Source organism: Stenella coeruleoalba, assembly GCF_951394435.1.
Source record: "Stenella coeruleoalba genome assembly, chromosome: 2".
Classification (NCBI taxonomy): domain Eukaryota; kingdom Metazoa; phylum Chordata; class Mammalia; order Artiodactyla; family Delphinidae; genus Stenella; species Stenella coeruleoalba.
Genome location: NC_137147.1, coordinates 147,239,313 through 147,259,696, shown reverse-complemented (window position 1 = coordinate 147,259,696; position 20,384 = coordinate 147,239,313). Strand labels below are relative to the sequence as shown.

The window sequence follows — 20,384 nt, the reverse complement described above, 5'->3', positions numbered from 1 at the left end:
CCAAGATGGGGAAACAAGCTAAATGTCCATTGACAGATGAACAGATAAAGAAGATGTGATACACACACACACACACACACACACACACACACACACACACACAGGAATATTATTCAGCCATCAAAAAGAATGAAATAATGCCATTTGCAGCAACACGAATGGACCTAGAGATTATCATACTAAGCAAAGTAAGTCAGAAAGAGAAATACAAATACCGTATGATATCACTTATATGTGGAATCTAAAATATGACACAAATGAACATATCTATGAAACAGAAACAGACTCACAGAAATAGAGAACAGACTTCTGGTTGCTAAGGGGGAAGGAAAGTAGGGGAGGAAAGGATCAGGAGTTTGGAATTAGCAGGTGCAAACTATTATATTTAGGATGGATAAACAACAAGGTCCTACTGTATAGCACAGGGAACTATATTCAGTATCCTTTGGTAAAGCATAATGGAAACGAATATGAAAAAAAAATATATATCTATAACTGAGTCACTTTGCTATACAGCAGAAATTAACACAACACTGTAAATCAACTATGCTTCAATAAAATTTAAAAAAAAGTTATAATGACATAAATATATCTTGAAAACATAATACATCCTATAGATTTTCCTAGGGCCAATATGATAAAAAAAATTTCAAAATTAGAGAAGCTAAAATTGGTAAGCATAGCCTTCATGCTAAATCCAATAACTTGCACTTAAAAAATGACAAGATTCCTCTGAAAATAAATTTGTTAAGGAAATGTGACACTTCAATGGACTGTAGTTTTTATTACAAACTTATACTTTGTACCTTACAGTTATGTTTACATACCTTAAAGTTATGTTTCCAAAAGTACCTTATAGTTATGTTTACATACACCAGCTTGCTGGGAATATGTCATTTAATTTTTTTAAGCTACTTGTTAGTAGCTGGATATTTTCAGGATTTTCCCATTTTGGTTGAATCCAACAATAAATTAGTGGGTTATTTCCTAAACTGATTTCTTTTGGGTAGAAATTCAACTGATCTCTTTTAAAGCCCTGAAGTATATAGAAAAATTAATAACTAATTATAAACATAGATGCTTACAATAGATAATTTATCTGGATAATTTATCTTTTGCATTTACTTGTTATATTTATATAAGAGTCATAACTAATACAATGAAATAAATATTACTTTTCTTTCTTAAATATTATGCAGCTCTAACTTTTGATTCATCTTCAAGACAAGTTGAGGACAAATATAAAATCTGACAGATGTATTTTTAAAGACAGAATTTTTTTCTTCCATCTAATTTAGGATCTCTGGGATAAACAAGATATTTTACATATGCTGATAGAAATAACTGACAGCTCAAGCTTCTGTGCCTTATACTTGTTAAAATATTTGCATTCAAAAGCAAAGTCAGAATTGTACCTCAAGGCTATATGTATATCTTTCCTAAGGAACATAAGATCTAAATACCATTTTAAATTATAATCGTTTTGAAATCATGCATTTCAAAATACAAACCTGCATTTAAAAAAAATAGGACATAGTCTCCTTCATTAAAGCTTTTTCACTGACTGTGTATATGCCACACACTGTGGCAAGTATTGGATATGAAAGGAGGGCTGAGTGCCTGTCCTTAAGAAGCCTGGAGTCTTCTGAGGGGACACCGACCACAAGCAGGTAATTGCAATACAGTGTAACAAGTACTTCAACTGTGGTCATTACTGGATTCTGGGAGCAAATAGGAAGAGCTCAGAGCTGGTTATTAGTGATATTCACTGAGATTCTGGGTTTTCTTGGCACAAGTTAGGATTGCACTTCTTCACCTCTTTCAAATTAGGCATGACTTATTTTGGATAATGAAATACGGGTGGAAGTAACACAAGCCATATCTAGGTGGAAAGCCTTTTTCCTTCATGGTGACTGGCAGTACTGCATATGATGGAGGATCCAATGGGCTTGGATCCTGAAGGTAGATGATATGAAGCCGAGGCTCCAGTTAGCCTCAACGGACACACAGTGTGTGTCAGAAGTAAACATTTACTTTTTATTAAGCCACTGATATTTGGAGGATGTTTGTCACTGCAGCACAGCCTAAACTATACAGACCACTACACGTTTTACCCCAAACTCGGAAAACTAGAAAAGTTTTCCAGTGTGCACGAGGCTAAGCTGAGATCTGAAGGATGAATAAGACTTATCTAGGTAAAGAACTGAAGGGAACGGTGTTTCAGAGGGAAAAGTACATGCGAAGGCTTGGAGCAGGATGAGAATTCAGCATGTTTGGGGAAGAGGTTTTTTTGTTTGTTTGTTTCTAATACAACTGGAGTATAGCAGTCCCACAGAGCTACTGGAGATTACTCTGAGTAGGGCCAATAGTAATTGCTAATCAAGGATAAGATTCCAAAGTATTTCTGCCCTGTTCATTTGGGCTCTTGGACGCAGTAAGGAGAAATGAAGAACCAAAGTGTTGTGGACCAAAATAATGGTAATTGTCCTTAATGGAAAATTCACCCGCAAAGTACAAAGTAGCTCTCCTCTTTCAGCAGGGAGTCTTTTTATCCCTTACTTACATCCTTGCTTCAGTTTGTACTTTCTTCTTTACATACAGACTCAAATGAACCCTTCATCTCGTTCAAGTCTGTTGTGTTTATGTCTTTTCACGTCTACTAGACTGTAAGCTTCTTGAAGGCAAGGCCCACGTCATTTTTATGCATTGTAGGCACTCAAAAAATTCCTATTAAGACAGCTGCCATTATTTTAGAAACCTAAAAGCAGATCACAGCCTTGGCTAGCTTCTACATGGCTGCTTTAAAATGGAGATAAATCTCTGTGCACAGGTGAGGATATATCCATTTTTAAATGATCCAGAGATAAGCTGAGGTCTTGTGATGACAGTGAAGGCTGTGGGCTCGTGGAATTTGCTGCCCAAGACCTAGATTCTAGGGCCTCCGCTTCTTGGTTGTAAGCCCTTGGGTTTAACTCTCAGTCTTAGTTTCCTAACTTGTGAACTGCATGGAAAGCCTGCCCTACTCACCTCTCAGGGCTATTAGGGGACCCAAATGACAACTCTGAGAACTTTTAAGTGTTGTACAAATATGATGTGATATTCATATTACTGCTGTTGGCAGCATGAATCTTGAATCATTAGAGGAAGCGGGTATAATGCAAAGCCTGTACAGTTGATGAGACCTGGGTTTGAATTCTTTCTCTGTTACTTAACCGTTGCATAATTTTGGTCAAGCAATAAAATTCTAGAGTATCATCAATCTCCCACTGATTTAGACTAAAATACATTTCTTATACAAGTATTCTTAGTAAAGAATACTAGAAGTGACATAATAGAAGGCCGTCGAGTTTCAAAATCATGAAGGCAGAATTCAAATCCCACTTTCACCACTTATCAGACATGAGACCTTGGTTAAGTTAACTACCTTGTAGACCCTCAATTTCCAGATCAATATAATGGGGATGGTATTACCCAGTTTCCTAAGGTTAAGAGACCATCTGAAGTGTTGTTTCATTAAGCCTTTGAAATGTTAACATGTCTGTTTACCATAGAGCAAACTTCAGCCCTAAGAAGTCTGAACCCAGGCTTAGTACTTTTCTTAGGTCATGGAAAAGGTTTAGTAACATTTAACTACTATTAAAGGGGCACCTTCTCTTATCCTAACATAGAGAAAATGACTGAATAAACTTAAACCTAAATCTCAGGTCAATTTGTGACTCACCAGACCAGACAAGATTCCTATTAACCTGGAGGTGGCCGAGGCAGCTCTTGAGGCCCCTCATTTCCTCATCTTCCCTTTCCAAGGAATGGCAATGACTTGTTTTCCCCGGGGTTATACAAGATTTAGGAGAAAAATAAGGGATATGGGCCACAACCCAATAAAGGCCACTGCACAAACAAGACAAATATTTGTCTGTTTTCTTAAGTACACAATCTTGGTCCAATAAATTTGTTTCCCGTGGCCACTGTCATGGTCCACCCAGCTGGCTGCTGGATCAACTCTACTTTTGAGCAGGCAGATGAGCGAGGCTTCCGGAGAGAAGCAGGTTCTCCAGTGTGCCAAGCCTCCCCTCACACACAACCTCTGAGGTCCATTCCTGATGAAACAGACTAAGTGGGCTGTTTGCTAGCCACTCGCCTTCACTGTGAGTGTGGTCTGTGCACGACCAGTATCATCATCTTCTGGGATCTTGTTAGAAATACCGACTCTCAGGGCTCATCCCAGACCTACTAAACCAGATCTGCATTTTAACAAGATTCACGTACACTTTAGTGAAGCACTTGGCTACAAAGTCTAAATAATACCTGACACCAGGTGCCAAAGAGAGCCATTCCTTAGGACTTACTTCGGATATCCCCTCAAAATCTCTTCACCAAAAGTCTTTTTTTTTTTTTTTTTGCGGTACACGGGCCTCTCACTCTTGTGGCCTCTCCCGTTGCAGATCACAAGCTCGGGACACACAGGCTCAGCAGCCATGGCTCACGGGCCCAGCCGCTCCACGGCATGTGGGATCTTCCCGGACCAGGGCACGAACCCACGTCCCCTGCATCGGCAGGTGGACTCTCAACCACTGTGCCACCAGGGAAGCCCCACCAAAAGTCTTAAACTAGACAAGATATTCGGTTAAAGCTGCACTGGTCTCTCTGCCCTACCACACATGTATACTCTGAGTGCAATAAAGATATCGTTACTCACTTTCTAACAAAGGATCTAAAGATTTCGCGAGTTGTGGAAAATCATACAGCTAGGCAGTTGCTAAAATGTAGAATAACCTTCCTTTTCTGTAACTATTGGTTTTGGCTGATAGAAGTCATGCATACGGTCATATTTCAGAGAAATTACCATGCCTTAATGAGAACTTTAGGTTGAAGGAAGACATTTCAGTCAAATGAGAGTGAAATTGATATGATCAAAATGAAATATGTGGCATATTTATCTAATCAGCTAGAGCTGCAATCTCGAAACCAGAGTCATTTACAGCTCAACCAACTCATCTAGTCATTATCAGCTAATGATACAATGAGTGATTACCCCCACATTGAGATAATAAGTGAGTTCATGAAAATCAGCCCTTCTATTATAAAGTGTGACAGGTAGGACCGAAAATAAGGTCTTTGAATGCAGTGAGTGCCGGACATACCTGACAAAAATTTAATAGGAAAAAATGGAACTGCATAGTTATAAGATGAGGTACGTCCTTTATGGAAAGCAATTTAGTGATTTGTATCAAGAATCATTAAAATGTTCACACTTTTGCATCATACAAATTTTCCTTTTTCTTTTCTAGTTTGAAACAATATCAAACTTTCAGAAATTGCATCTGAAATACAAAGAATTTTCCTATACCATTTGAGAGTAAGTTGCTGATATGATACCCTTATCATCCTTGAATATATTAGAGTGAATTTCTTACAAATGAATACATTTTTCTGCATAACCACAACAGAACCATCAAAGTGTTAGTTAGGAAACTAACACTGATACATTACTACCATCTTGTCCTCACACTATATTCATTTTGCTAAATATCTCAGTGATGTTTTTCCTATAAAAGGACCCAGGTCAGAATTACATTTTGCTTTTAGTTGGCATGGCTCCTTAGTCTCCTTCAATATAAAACAATTCCCCCTTTCTTCCCCTGCTTTTTATGGTCATGCTGCTTTTGAAAACTGCAGACCAGTTATTTTGTAGATGGAACCTCAATTTGGGCATGTCTGCTGTTCCCTTAAGATTTGATTCAGGTTATATGACTTTGGTAAGAATATCACAGAAGTGATGGTGTGTTCTTCTCATTGAGTCATATTGGGTGGCACATAAGTCTGATTAGGTTTTTTAGTGGTTATGTTAACTTTAGTCACTTCATTGAGGTGGTATCCACCAGCTTTCTCCATTGTAAAGTCATTCTTTTTTCCCTTTGTAATTAACACCTATTAGGCAAGAAGTTACTTTAACATGATAGAAATATTCTATACCTCACCAAATTTTCAACTTACTAATTAATATCATTAGTTTATTTGGATTATCATAAACTCATGTATTCCTATTTCAGTCAAAAGGTGTTTTTTTTTGTTTTTTTTTTTTGCGGTACACGGGCCTCTCACTGTTGTGGCCTCTCCCGTTGTGGAGCACAGGCTCCGGACGTGCAGGCTCAGCGGCCACGGCTCACGCATGTGGGATCCTCCCGGACCGGGGCACAAACCTGTGTCCCCTGCATCGGCAGGTGGACTCTCAACAACTGCGCCACCAGGGAAGCCCCTCAAAAGGTTTTTAATCCGTTACTTCATTATTTATTTTGCTACTCAAATTCTCCCAGATCTGGCCAGTGGGAACTCCTTCAAGTTGGCTTTTGTGTTGTTTTGACAGGCCTCCATCATTCTTTGAGCACTTTCTCTTTGGCACGAGATGTTTCAGGCTCATCTTCTACTTTTCCTGCACTGGAACTGGACTCTTCTATTTCTCCGAGAAGGTTTGCTTACTTTTAGTGCAAAATTATATTTAGAAACCAAAATTTGGGAGCTAGATGTGCTCCTTGCGCAGTGATTCCCAGTCCTTGTCTGTAGACAGAGCTAGGAACTGAATAGATGTAGCTATGTCCATCTCTCTATATAGCTATATAGAGATTTGTATAGAGGTATTTACATCTATGTATTAAACTGTGAGTACAAACTGACACTTTCAATTTGAATCTGACACCACAGGGTTTGTTGTAGTTTTCCTTCTTTCAGTCATTCCCTTCTTTGACAATGAGAAATCGGACTTCGGTTATTGCTAATGTATTTAGTTACTCGATTACCCACTTATGTGTAACCAATCTCCAGTCACTGCCACCACCCTTCTTTCCCATGAGGTTACCCTTGTTGACCTTCTCTCAGCCTCTAGGGATTTCACCACCCTACCTACTATGCCTTACTCTGTGTAACAGCTTTTGTGTATAGCATACTTAATGTATTTGGAGTTCAGTTTCATTATTTTCCAGGAATTTTAGGAATGTTTAATTTATAGGACCTTATTTATGTCTGTAAGCCAATCAGAACAGCTTCTTTTAATTTAAAAAACTTTATAATCTTATTTACTAATGCCTCCAGAGATAGGAAAACGTTTCACATTTACACTATGAGAGCTAAAGAACTTTCTGAGTTATAGACACACACACATATATATATTTATATATATAAATATTTACATATATATATATATATATATAGAGAGAGAGAGAGAGAGAGAGAGAGAGAGAGGGAGAGAGAGAATATATCTTCAGTTCTACAACTTTATTCATAGGTTAAGAGCAAGACAGCAACTCACAGGTCTCCTTGAATTTCACTCCCCTTGCGAGCATGAAATTCTTAGTTAATTTGAGTTCAAAGTAGACAAACATACAAGCAAAAAAGACTAAAAATCTAGATTCTCTATATTCTTTCACCCAACAGAGAACAGACCTCTATGGTCCATTAGTCCATTTCCATATATTACCAAAGAGTCAGACCATAAAACCAAATTCCACTAATTATTGCTGCCACCATAACTTATCCTTCATGAACCAGAAACAAAAACAAAATGCAAAATTAGAGGAGAGAGAGGGGGAAAATGCTACAGAAACACAGAGACAGAAGCAAGGGTACGCTGTGATTCTAGTGGCCATCTACACCAGTTCACCTGGGACAGTCCCAGTTTACCTCTGTTGTCTTTTAATTTTTTTTTTTTTTTTTTTGCGGTACGCAGGCCTCTCACCGTTGCGGCCTCTGCCGTCGCGGAGCACAGGCTCCAGACGCGCAGGCTCAGCGGCCATGGCTCACAGGGCCCAGCCCCTCCGCGGCATGTGGGATCTTCCCAGACCGGGGAACGAACCCGTGTCCCCTGCATCGGCAGGCGGACTCTCAGCCACTGTGCCACCAGGGAAGCCCTGTTGTCTTTTAATTATTAATCTTCTTTTTCACTTTCAAAGTGTCTCAGTTTAGATGATAAATTATATGGCCAGGGGTGAAGGGGTCAAATCTCAATCTCAGTAATTTTTCCAGAAAACATCCTAGAAGAGGAGACCACAAGTAATAGGAGTCTTTCTGAAGTGTTTCCACCCAATTTACACTTAAATAGGTCAGAACATTAGCTGGCACATTACAAACATTCAAAAATATTAGCCATTAGGGTGGTTATTGTTACGTTTGATGTGACTGGACAACCCTGCTGTGGCTGACACTTCATGAGGGAAACCTTGGATTTGGGGTGCTGACTGGAGTGCTCTGGGCTCCACAACTAAGATGTAGAGAAAACTCATATGCATGGAGGTGGAGCTCCCTGCTGTAACTACTCCTGTTACTACTTGTTCATTATTTTCCATTGCCTTCTAGTGGGAAATAAACTACAGCAACTTTAAGCTTTTTGTTTCTCTATTTATTGTTTGGATAGAGATCTCAATAATTTGCAGACTCATCTGAACTCATAAAAGCAGACAAGCCTGGATGTTATAAAAAGTCATGGGAAAAACAGAGCAATTCAAGAGTAGGGGACACATCTTTATCAACCAAATTGTCTCTTATTATCAAAGAAACAGGATAAAACTAGAAGTTTTCAAATAAATTTTCTTATCAAGATTCAGGAGGAGAGGCAGGAGACAAGATGGTAGAGTAGGCGGCCTTGAGTTCACCTCCTCTCATGAAAACACCAAAATCACAACTAACTGCTGAACAACCATTGACAAAAAAGACTCAAACCTACCACAAAAGATATTCTACACCCAAAGACAAAAAAGAAGCCACAGCAAGATGCTAGGAGGGGCACTTTTGTGATACAATCAAATCCCATACCCACCAGGTGGGAAATAATTATATCACAGAGGTTCTCCCACAGGAATGAGAGTTCTGAGCTCCACGTCAGGCTCCCCAGCCTTGGGGTCTGGCATCAGTAGGAGGAGGCCCCAGAGCATGCGGCTTTGAAGGCCAGCGGGGCTTGAGTGCAGGAGCTCCACAGGACTGGGAGAAACAGAGACTCCACTCTTGGAGGGCACACACAAGTTTTCACATGCACTGGGACCCAGGGCAAAGCAGTGACTCCATAGGAGCCTGGGTCAAACTTACCTGTGGGTCTTGGAGAGTCTCCTGGGGAGGTGAGGGTCGGCTGTGGCTCACTGTGGGAGCAAGGACACTGGTGGCAGGGGTCCCAGGGAGTACTCATTGGTGTGAGCTCTCCTGGAGGTTGCCAATTGGGCACCAAGACCTGGCTCCAGGGCTGGGATGCCTCAAGCCAAACAACAGGATGGGAACACAACCCCAGCCATCAGCAGACAGGCTGCCTAAAGTCAACCTGAGCCCACAGCTGCCTATATACATACCGCTTGACACATCCCTGTCCACCAGAGGGACAAGACCTAGCTCCACCCACCAGTGGGCAGGCACCAGTTCCTCCCACCAGGAAGCCTGCACAAGCCCCTGGACCAACCTCACTCACAAGGGGCAGACACCAGAAGTAAGAAGAACTACAGTCTTGCAGCCTGAGGAACAGAGACCGCAAACACAGAAAGTTAGACAAAATGAGACAGCAGAGAAATATGTTCCAGACCAAGGAACAAGACAAAACCCCAGAAGAACAACTAAGTGAAGTGGAGATAGTCAATCTACCTGAAAAAGAATTCAGAGTCATAATAATAAAGATGATCCAAGATCTCGGAAAAAGAATGGAGGCACAGACTGAGAGGATACAAGAAATAATAAAGAGCTAGAAGCTTTAAAGAACAAACAGAGATGAACAATACAATAACTGAAATGAAAAATACACTAGAAGGTACTAATAGCAAAATAAATGAGGCAGAAGAATGAATAAGTGAGCTGGAAGACAGATTGGTGGAAATCACTGCTGCAGAACAGAATAAAGAAAGAAGAATGAAAAGAAATAAGGACAGTATAAGAGACATCTGGGACAACATTAAATGCACCAACGTTTGCATTATAGGGGTCCCAGAAGGAGAAGAGAGAAAGGGCCTGAGAAAATATTTGAAGAGATAATAGCCAAAAATTTCCCTAACATGGGAAAGGAAACACTCAAGTCCAGGAAGCACAGAGAGTCCCATACAGGATAAAACCAAGAAGGAACACACTGAGAAACATATTAATCAAATTAGCAAAAATTAAAGACAAAGAGAAAATATAAAAAGCAGCAAGGGAAAAGCAACAAATAACATACAAGGGAATCCCCAAAAGGTTATCAGCTGATTTTTCAGCAGAAACTCTGCAGGCCAGAAGGGAGTGGCACGATATATTTAAAGTGATGAAAGGGAAAAACCTACAACCAAGAATACTCTACCCAGCAAGGCTCTCATTCAGATTCGACGGAGAAATCAAAAGCTTTACAGACAAGCAAAATCTAAGAGAATTCAGCACCACCAAACCAGTTTTACAACAAATGTTAAAGGAACTTCTCTAGACAGAAAAGGCCACAACTAGAAACAAGAAAATTATGAATGAGAAAGCTCACCAGTAAAGGTAAATATACAGGAAACGTAGGAAATCATCCACACACAAATATGATATCAAAATCAGCAATTGTGAGGAGAGTACAAAGGCAGGATATTGGAAATGTATTTGAAATTAAGATACCAGCAACTTAAAACAATCTTGTGTATCTAGAGACTGCTACATCAAAACCTCATGGTAACCGCAAACCAAAAATTTACAATAGATACACACACAAGAAAATGGAATCCAAACACAACACTAAAGTTAGTCATCAAATCACAAGCGAAGGGCACAAAAGAGGAAAGGCTGTTTTAGGGACTGAATAAGTTTTCTGTGTGTGTGCTGTGCTTATTTCTATTTTTCAAATAGTATTTTTTAAAACCATGAATAATCAGTGTTGAGATTTTATAAAACAATTTGGTGATATAAGAGCATTAAAATATTCCTATTATTTGATCTAGCAGCAACCTGGCCTAAAACAAATATAAAACGTAGACAACTGTAAGGCATAAGATTATTTAAAATATTATTTATGATAGTGAAAAACTGGAAGCGACTCAAATATTCGATAATGTGAGTTTGGTTAAATAAATTGTGGTACTCTCAGGTTATCAAACATTAGGCAGTTGTTAAAATATGTGGCCAAATAATTTTTTGCCACATTGGGGAAATACTTATGATACTATGCTAAGAGACAAAAACTGGCTATTAAATTTTGTATAGTCCATTCTGTAAGTGTATATTCTATTCATAATATATAGAAATGCATTGAAAGGTACTGAAAGAGAATGCACTAAAATTTAATAGTGATTATCCTTGGGTGATTTTAAGTTTTCTTCACTATCCTGAATTTCCCAAACTTTTAAATAATAAGAATATATGAAAAAATAGAGTTGGAAAAAGAGATTATGAAGATTGTACAGCAACATAAAAATTATACATGACGAATGGAAAGGGTAGATGAAATTAGAGGTACACTTATATTTTCAACTGAAGGTCTGTGAAGCCCTGACTGCCAGCGTGGCAGTATTTGGAGATGGGGACTCTGGGGAAGAATTATGTTTAAATGAGGTCATAAGGGTGGGGTCCTGATCTGATAGGATTAGTGTCCTTATAAGAAAATACCCCAGAGAGCTGGTTCTCTCTCTCTCCCTGAGCACACACTTAGGAAGGCGTATGAGGACATAACAGCAGGGTGACTATCTACAAGCCAGGAAGAGAGGTCTCACCAGAAACCCAATCAGCTGGAATCTTGATCTTGGACTTCTCAGCCTCCAGAACTGTGTGAAACAAACATCTGTTGTTTAAGCCACTCAGTCTATGGCATTTTGTTTTGGCAGCCCAGCGGAATAATACACTAGCTAAAAAAAAAAAGTCTTTTTAAAGTGGAAGGAAACACTCTGAAGAGAAATATCTGCTGGGTTTACCCCTCCCTGTCCTATTTCTAAACACAGCAGGAAGCCAGTGGGTTATCAGGTGAAAAGTTGTAGGTCAGGGGACAAGTCCTAATGCTTTTGGTGGAGGACAAGCTCAAGGTGGGCCACCAGGGTGTGGCCGCCCAACTCCTGGAGCACTGTGTTCAGTGTTGGTGCCTGAAAAAGGAGGTCATTGGCTGAGCAACACATTCAGAGATTACATAGGTCTGTGAAGGCTTTTCCAGAAACAACTTCTGGGCTGGTGGGTAGAGAGGGAACAGTGTCTTCAAGTATTAACACACAACACTTTTAGCATTCTCTTCTACCTCTAAGATTCTCTTAGAAGCTCTCTTTAAATAACAGATAGGAATTTCACCGATTATATATCAGATTTCAATTTTCTGTATCCTGCTCTATGCTAAGTTAAAGAAAGAATAGAGAGTATTGTTTTCCATTTTTGTAAAAGGAGGTATAAAGGAGCAATGGTGTCACACAGAATCTTATTATCTAGCAGAACATGAAAGTCATTGACTACTCAAAGGCTCCTGTGTGCAAACAAGAGGGCATGTCAAGGAGGGAAGATGGCAGGTGTCTGCACACTACGGAGTGGGCTGCACACCACGGTATCAACATTCATGTGTTCTTCCTAAAAATCTCAGGACTTTTTCGTGAAGTGGATAAAATCCAAATAACAACGTAATCTGTGCTTTTGCAAATTAGCTACAAGCCACCTAGTTTCTCAGCAATTACTTGACGTTTTTATCTACCTCTAAATGTTACTGACCTTAAAAAAAAAAAAAATCTGATCAAAGGCTGTGGAAATTCTAACCCCTGCAGCAAGTATTAAATTGGTCCACTCTGTGTCCTATGCTGACAAATCATTATACTCCAGCGCCTAACGACCCACGAGTGACTCAGTTACATGCACGGATGTAGTAGCAATGTTTTAAAGTTGTCTACACTTGACTTTATTCCTTTAAAACAACCACCAACCCTCCCAGCCCCTTTAAATCTCCCCAAACCTAATAAATAGAAATGTCTTTCCTTCTATATACTCCAGAGCAGACGTGAGGGCAACTGCACCTTGTGGGTGGTCACATAAAACGAGCACAAGCTCCTTGTGTAATAAATCTCTCTCTTGTAACCAGCTTCCTCTCATATGAGGCTTCTTTTTATATTTTGAAGATCCTTGCATTTATATGGACTCTTCCTTCTTACCTGTCCCACCCTTTCCTCCACCTCAGCCCATAACAGGCCCTGGTTCTCTAGAAACTTACTGGTTGGGTCAAGGAGGACTTGATAGTGAGTGGTTTGATATCAGATGCCAACCCCTGCCCAACGAGAAGCAGTGGGAACCCCTGACATCTCTTCGGCCATGGAATTGACCGTGTGAGGAACAATGGAAATGTAATATTCTGGGAATATAATTTGGTAGTTTTGAAGATGTATTCTTGCCTTGAGAAGTTACCTGGTGGATATGTCTAAACACTACCTTTCACAAAAAATCATAATTTTTTCAACATTAAAGGCCATTTCATACATTTCTGTTGTACATACTATAGTGCCAATTACTGTATGGAACACGACACAAATGCACATGTAAATTAGGTTCAGAAGGCATATATCTAGAGAGAAACATGGTTCAAAAGGATACATGCACCCCAATGTTCATTGCAGCACTGTTTACAACAGCCAAGACATGGAAGCAACCTAAATGTCCATTGACAGATGAATGGATAAAAAGATGTGGTACATATAATATACAATGGAATATTACTCATCCATAAAAAACAATGAATTATGCCATTTGCAGCAAATGGATGGACCTAGACTTTATCATACTAAGTGAAGTAAGTCAGACAAAGACAAATTTCATATGATATTGCTCATATGTAGAACCTAAAAAAATGATACAAATGAACTTATTTACAAAACAGAAACAAACTCACAGACTTAGAGAATGAATTTAAGGTTACCAGAGGGGAAGGGTTGAGGGGAGGGATAGACTGGGCATTTGGGATTGACATGTACACACTGGTATATTTAAAATAGATAACCAACAAGGACCTACTATAAAAAAAAAAAAAGACTTTTCTGTCTGGTCTACTAGAATATATGATGTTACTATTTTTGTGTAGCATATTCAGTGAACAAACAGAGAGAACTGGTTGTTTGGAGATAAGACAGGTTCTTTCCTTGTTTGCCTACTGTATGCTTCTTATTAGAACAGTGCTCTGATGTGTGTGTGTACGCATATGCACGCGTAAGCTTACACATGCACACACGAAGTAAATTCTCAGAGAACGTATGGAACCAGCCTGACATCTAGTTGCTCTGACAGCTTATACCTGAAACAGTCAGCTGCAACTTGCCTAAGTAACAGAGTTCAGCCTGTTCATTGTTTTTAGTAACCACTGAAAGAGGCCGCTGGCTTGAACAAAAGTTAAACCATTTGCTTAATATTTATGGAATGCCTCCCTTGAGCACAGTGAGACCTGAAACTGTTGTTTGTACTTTGAAGTACTTTGTTGAAGTACTTTGAACAACTTCCCCCCATTCAACAGTCTCTATAAAAAGCCCTGAAGGGGCTTCCCTGGTGGCTCAGTGATTGGGAATCTGCCTGCCAATGCAGGGGACACGGGTTTGGACCCTGGTCTGGGAAGATACCACATGCCGTGGAGCAACTAAGCCCGTGTGCCACAGCTACTGAGCCTGCACTCTAGACCCTGCGAGCCACAACTACTGAGCCTGAGTGCCACAACTACTGAAGCCCGCACGCCTGAAGTCCACGCTCTGCAACAAGAGAAGCCACCGCAATAAGAAGCCTATGCACCTCAACAAAGAGTAGCCCCCACTCACCACAACTAGAGAAACTCCACGCGCAGCAACGAAGACCCAATGCAGCCAAAAATAAATAAATGAAATAAATAAATTTATTTAAAAAAAAAAAAGCCTTCAATGCAGGCCTTCCAGCACCACCTGACTCTGTCCAGAGCGGGAGCTGGACTGCTCTGATATCTCTCCGTGCTGGTTCTGCATCTTGCTGCCTTCCCATTCACTTCCTTTAGACCCATACTTCATTTGCACTGTCTATTTGGTATGTGACCAACATTTAGGTTTGGATTCTGTCTCTCAGAAGGACACTTCTTGCTCACTACCAGCTCAGGGTCTTAGAACCACTGACCAGAACAGAGGCCAAGCGTCCCACTTGCTCAGTGGGGAAGATCAGACAATTGAATGTATTTTAGACTCGACTGTGTAACACACCCACAAATGTGAAGATGGGCTTCCTTCAGCTGGGAGAACTAAGCATGCAAATGAAAGATTTATTACAATTCTTCAAGGCTTGTGGAGGAATTGTGGAAAACACAGTGCCCACGATACTGGACAAGCAGGCAGGAGTCTCACTGTAAACCCACATGTAACTACAAAGACTTGGGCTGCAAGTCAGAAAGGAAGTGAAAGTTTTGCTCCCCATTTGCCCTGTTGGATCAGTTATCCTTTCAGTGATGTCTCCCACTTAGGGTATATACAGAAAAAGCCACCCAAAAGAAAGCAGAAGCAAAGCCGTTTCTTCAGTATTTTTGGCAATGAAGAAAGTCAAGCCTTGACTCTCGAGCATGAGTGTCCTGAGCACTTGAAAATACCTCCTCCACCTTGTGTTAGAGGTTCTCCTGCTTCTTCTCTTTGCCTTGCTTGCTGCAGAGGCTCCACAAAGGCCCACAGGACCCCTATATCTTATGGCAAATATCTGACAAATCACTGGGTATAGAATTTATGATCAACAGCCTGGTGTGAGGATTAAAGGAAATAGTTATGAGAAAAACACTCAGCACATAATTGGCACATGGTGAGTACTCAATAAATAGTTTGCTTATTTGCTTGTTTGTATATGTCCCTATATGTTCCAGAGAGGATTTAAAGCAGCTTATGAAAATAATCACAAAGAGTCTAACAACGATGTAACTGATGACTCTGGGCCCTAGAGTAAAAATATAGAGAACATTCTCCCTAAATTTTTCCTACACCTTACCATTCATCACCCCCAGGTACTGCTCATAAATATGTCTACCAAGGCATTTTCTATTTAAATTAATACATCTATTTCTAAAAGTCTGGCCCTCAGAGAAGCAATCTGCACACTGCATAACCTCTCTATTGAGTCTGCCACCATTCCTGGGGGTTAGTTACTTTGAGACAATTACCAATACCATGGGGTAAGCAGAATCGATAAAAGTTACAAGACCGTCAAAAGGATACCTGTGTCCAATCAGACAGCATGTGCCTTGACAGATAGAATATATGTATTGAGACGATGCAAGCAGCTTGATGGAAAACCACACCAGGAGTAGGAAGCAACTCTTCCATGTGTCTGAGCCAGGGAGACTGCAGTGGAACTGTGCTCGCTTAGGAAGCCAGTTTTTTGCTTTATACTATTGTTATGTGAGGTGGTTATGTGAGTTTTGGGACATTGATGAAGATTCTGCCTCCCAGTTCTTTCCCACCTCCCAGTTTATGCAGACACGGAAGAGTTTTTTTTAATTAATTTTTATTGGAGTATAGTTCCTTTACAATGTTGTGTTAGTTTCTACTGTACAGCAAAATTAATCAGCTATACATATACATATATTCCCTCTTTTTTGGATTTCCTTCCCATTTAGGTCACCACAGTGCATTAGACACAGTTCTCTGTGCTATACAGAATGTTCTCATTAGTTATCTATTTTATACATAGTATCAATAGTATATATGTGTCAATCCTACTCTCCCATTCCTCCCACCCCCTCTTCCCCCTTTGTACCCATACATTTGTTCTCTATTTCTGCTTTGCAAATAATATCATCTATACCATTTTTCTAGATTCCACATATATGCGTTAATATACAATATTTGTTTTTCTCTTTCTGACTTACTTCACTCTGTATGACAGTCTCTAGGTCCATCCATGTCTCTACAAATGACCCAATTTTGTTCCTTTTAATGGCTGAGTAATATTCCATTGTATATATGTACCACATCTTCTTTATCCATTCCTCTGTTGGTGGACATTTAGGTTGCTTCCATGTCTTGGTTATTGTAAAATAGTGCTGCAAGGAACATTGGGGTGCATGTGTCTTTTTGAATTATGGTTTTCTCTGGGCATATGCCCAGTAGTGGGATTGCTGGGTCATATGGTAATTCTATTTTTAGTTTTTTAAGGAACCTCCACACTGTCTTCCATAGTGGCTGTATCAATTTACATTCCCACCAACAGTGCATGAGGGTTCCCTTTTCTCCACACTCTATCCAGCATTTATTGTTTGTAGATTTTCTGATGCTGGCCATTCTGACCCGTGTGAGGTGATACTTCATTGTAGCTTTGATTTGCATTTCTCTGCTAGTGATGCTGAGTATATTTTCATGTGTCTCTTGGTCATTTGTATATCTTCTTTGGAGAAATGTCTATTTAGGTCTTCCACCCATTTTTTGATTGGGTTTTTTTTTGATATTGAGCTGCGTGAGCTGCTTGCATATTTTGCAGATTAATCCTTTGTCAGTTGCCTCATGTGCAAATATTTTCTCCCATTCTGAGGGTGGTTTTTTCATCTTGTTTATGGTCTCCTTTGCTTTTAAGTTTAATGAGGCCCCATTTGTCTATTTTTGTTTTTATTTTCATTACTCTAGGAGGTGAGTCAAAAGATATTGATAAAAAGATATTGCTGTGATTTATGTCAAAGAGTGTTCTGACTATGTTTTCCTCTAAGAGTTTTATAGTGTCCGGCCTTACATTTAGGTCTTTAATCCATTTTGAGTTTATTTTGTGTATGGTGTTAAGGAGTGTTCTAATTTCATTCCTTTACATGTAGCTGTCCAGTTTTCCCAGCACCACTTATTGAAGAGGCTGTCTTTCCTCCATTGTATATTTTTGTCTCCTTTGTCATAGATTAAGTGACCATAAGTGTGTGGGTTTATCTCTAGGCTTTCTATCCTGTTCCATTGATCTATATTTCTGTTTTTGTGTCAGTACCATACTGTTTTGATTACTATAGCTTTGTAGTATAGCCTGAAGTCAGGGAACCTGATTCCTTCAGCTCCATTTTTCTTTCTTAAGATTGCTTTGGCTATTAGGGGTCTTTTGTGTTTCTATACAAATTGTAAAATTTTTTGTTCTAGTTAGACATGGAAGTTTTTGGATGGAGGCTGTCACTACCCAGTCAGTTCTCTGAAACAGAAAATCTTGGTGGTGAGAAGAATGTTATTTTCACGTCCATGTCCATTTATGCCACAGCAGCTCCCATTTCTTGGGCAAAAAGGACTTAAGACTGAGTGATAAAGCAAAAAAACAAGTATCCTATTTTTCATTTTACTTCCTGGTCTGACTGTCTGGAAGTGGCTGATGCAGAAGTAGTTTCATAACAATTAACTAAGTTTCCATTGAGGATACAGCTTTGCATTTATAGAAAAAAACTGTGGAATATGTTATTCCAGTACAGGTTGGTCAACATTACAGTTCCTGAAAGGGACCTTGGAATTTGATGTGGCATCAACTAAATATATTTAGTTCTGAGCAGAGGTCACCACTGCAGTGGCCTCCTTCACTAGCAGTTTGGGAAATTACCAATGAACCAAAAGATTTGGGAGAATCAGAATAAGGACAAGCTGGGGTTTTCCTTACTGTGAAATCAAAACACCTCCCAAGCACTTCTTCTTTTAATCCTGAAGAAAAACTTCATTCTAATTACTCTACTAGTGAGAGCTGAACAGTGTGAGATCCGCTGTGAAATGAATATTCCTACATAAAAAACCCCAGCATATTCATCTTTAAAAAATTTAGTATCTTAATGGGATTCATGACTTAGTCACCTTTTGTACTGCTTTCTGTTTGATTATAATTTTATCTATTAATCATGTTAATCCAATAGACTCTGCCTTAATCAAATGTGAGTCAATTACCCAGTACTTCAATTTATATTTTTTAATGAAAGACATTTTTTAAAATTGAATGCCAATTAGGGCCAAGCCAAACTTGTTCATAAAGTTTGGGTTATCACAGAACAGTATGAGTCCTTGACTATACCTGTATTTTCAGCTCCTTCTGATAAGGGTGTGCTGTGTGCTTTCAGACACAGCCATTAACCTCTCTGTAATTCCTGGTTTTCCACCTGTGAAATGAGAATAATACTTCTGGCTTGGGAAATGATTTTATGACTCAGTTGAAAAATGCAGCTAGAATACCATTTTTTTAAAAAAAGCTTTTTGTAATTTTGCTGTTAACTTCTTACCCTAAGTGGGTTTGTTTTTCCTTAGCACCAATCCACTTTTCAACATCGCTAGAGAACTATACATAAATCCACTGAGAGGGATGTGAGACTGAGAAGGGTTCCTCTGGAACAGAGATTCTTTACCATGGACATTGATGGACAGAGTGACAAGGATTTTTTTATCCACAGGCCTCCAGAAATTAAGTCCAAGTGGCCTCCTGGATCTCTGTGCTGGGAAAGGCTGTAAGGTTCAGCAGAATAGAGCCCCTTGCTCTGTTCAGGAATGGGCAGTGGTGGCGTGAGTGCAGACAGAACCAGCTGATAGCGTAAGGGGCTCCTTGTGCTCCACTGCTAATGTGTACAAAGTAGCGTGTGTACATTTCTCTAGAATGAGAGTGCATAGTTATTCTTTTCATTTTCAGTAAGATTTTACAAACCACTGTTTTAGGATCAAATGGACTATGAAGTCAGGGGCCCAAACCTTGGGCTAGGACTAAGGCCAGAGGATCATCTCCACTCATTCAATGGGAGAGGAAAGAGATCTCATCAGCAGACAAGTGTTTCTGTTTTCGTTCTGCAAAGCTGGCTGCCATTACACTGTCTGAAATTGGGGATCTGGACTTCTCGGGAAGAGGGCTCTTTCACACTTTTTGAAGTTTAGGGCGGTAATGATAGTTATTTCATTCCCTTTCTTTTCTGCTCCAAGTGCCCTACTCCTCTGGTATTTAGCTCTGTTGCTGAGTTGAAATCACGTTAGTGTATTACAGGCTAAGCCAGCTGAGTGCATTCTGCGGAGAAATGACAAGTGAGCTTGCTGGTGGTGAAAAGCTCTCTAATGGCAGGTGGCAGCATGGCGCATTGGTGCTTCTTGATGGACAGCTAGGGAACTGTTGTCAGTTTCCAGATTCTCTATCACGATAGTTCCAAGGAAAATCATTTGCATTAATTATCACCAAGGAGGGGCGACCTGTGCAGACAGCTTTTGTTCCATAAAGTGTCCTGGGCAGCTGGCTGGGTCAACTGAGATGTTCTGACCCTTCTGCTAATAAGCTCCTGTGGCCATTCCACCTAAATCAAAGCCTTACATTTCCAAGGGGCTCAAGGCTGCTTGGAAACAACACTCCACAGGAGTCACTATTTCTGAGTTCTAATGCCGCTGTTAAAAGCTAGTGGGCAGAACTTTTCATTTGCATATGATTAGAACGAAGACCTTTTGCATTCCAACCTGTGTGATCATCTGAGAATCTTACTCTTTGTTTCAATCAGGGCCTGGTGTTGATGG

The 20,384-nt window shown here is 39.8% G+C and overlaps 1 protein-coding gene across 2 annotated transcripts in view; it reads right to left on the bottom strand.

Moving 5' to 3' along the window:
* The window catches only part of BNIP2 (BCL2 interacting protein 2), a 225,836-nt gene that overhangs the window by 100,647 nt on the left and 104,805 nt on the right, over positions 1 to 20,384 (bottom strand). The window lies entirely within an intron of this gene.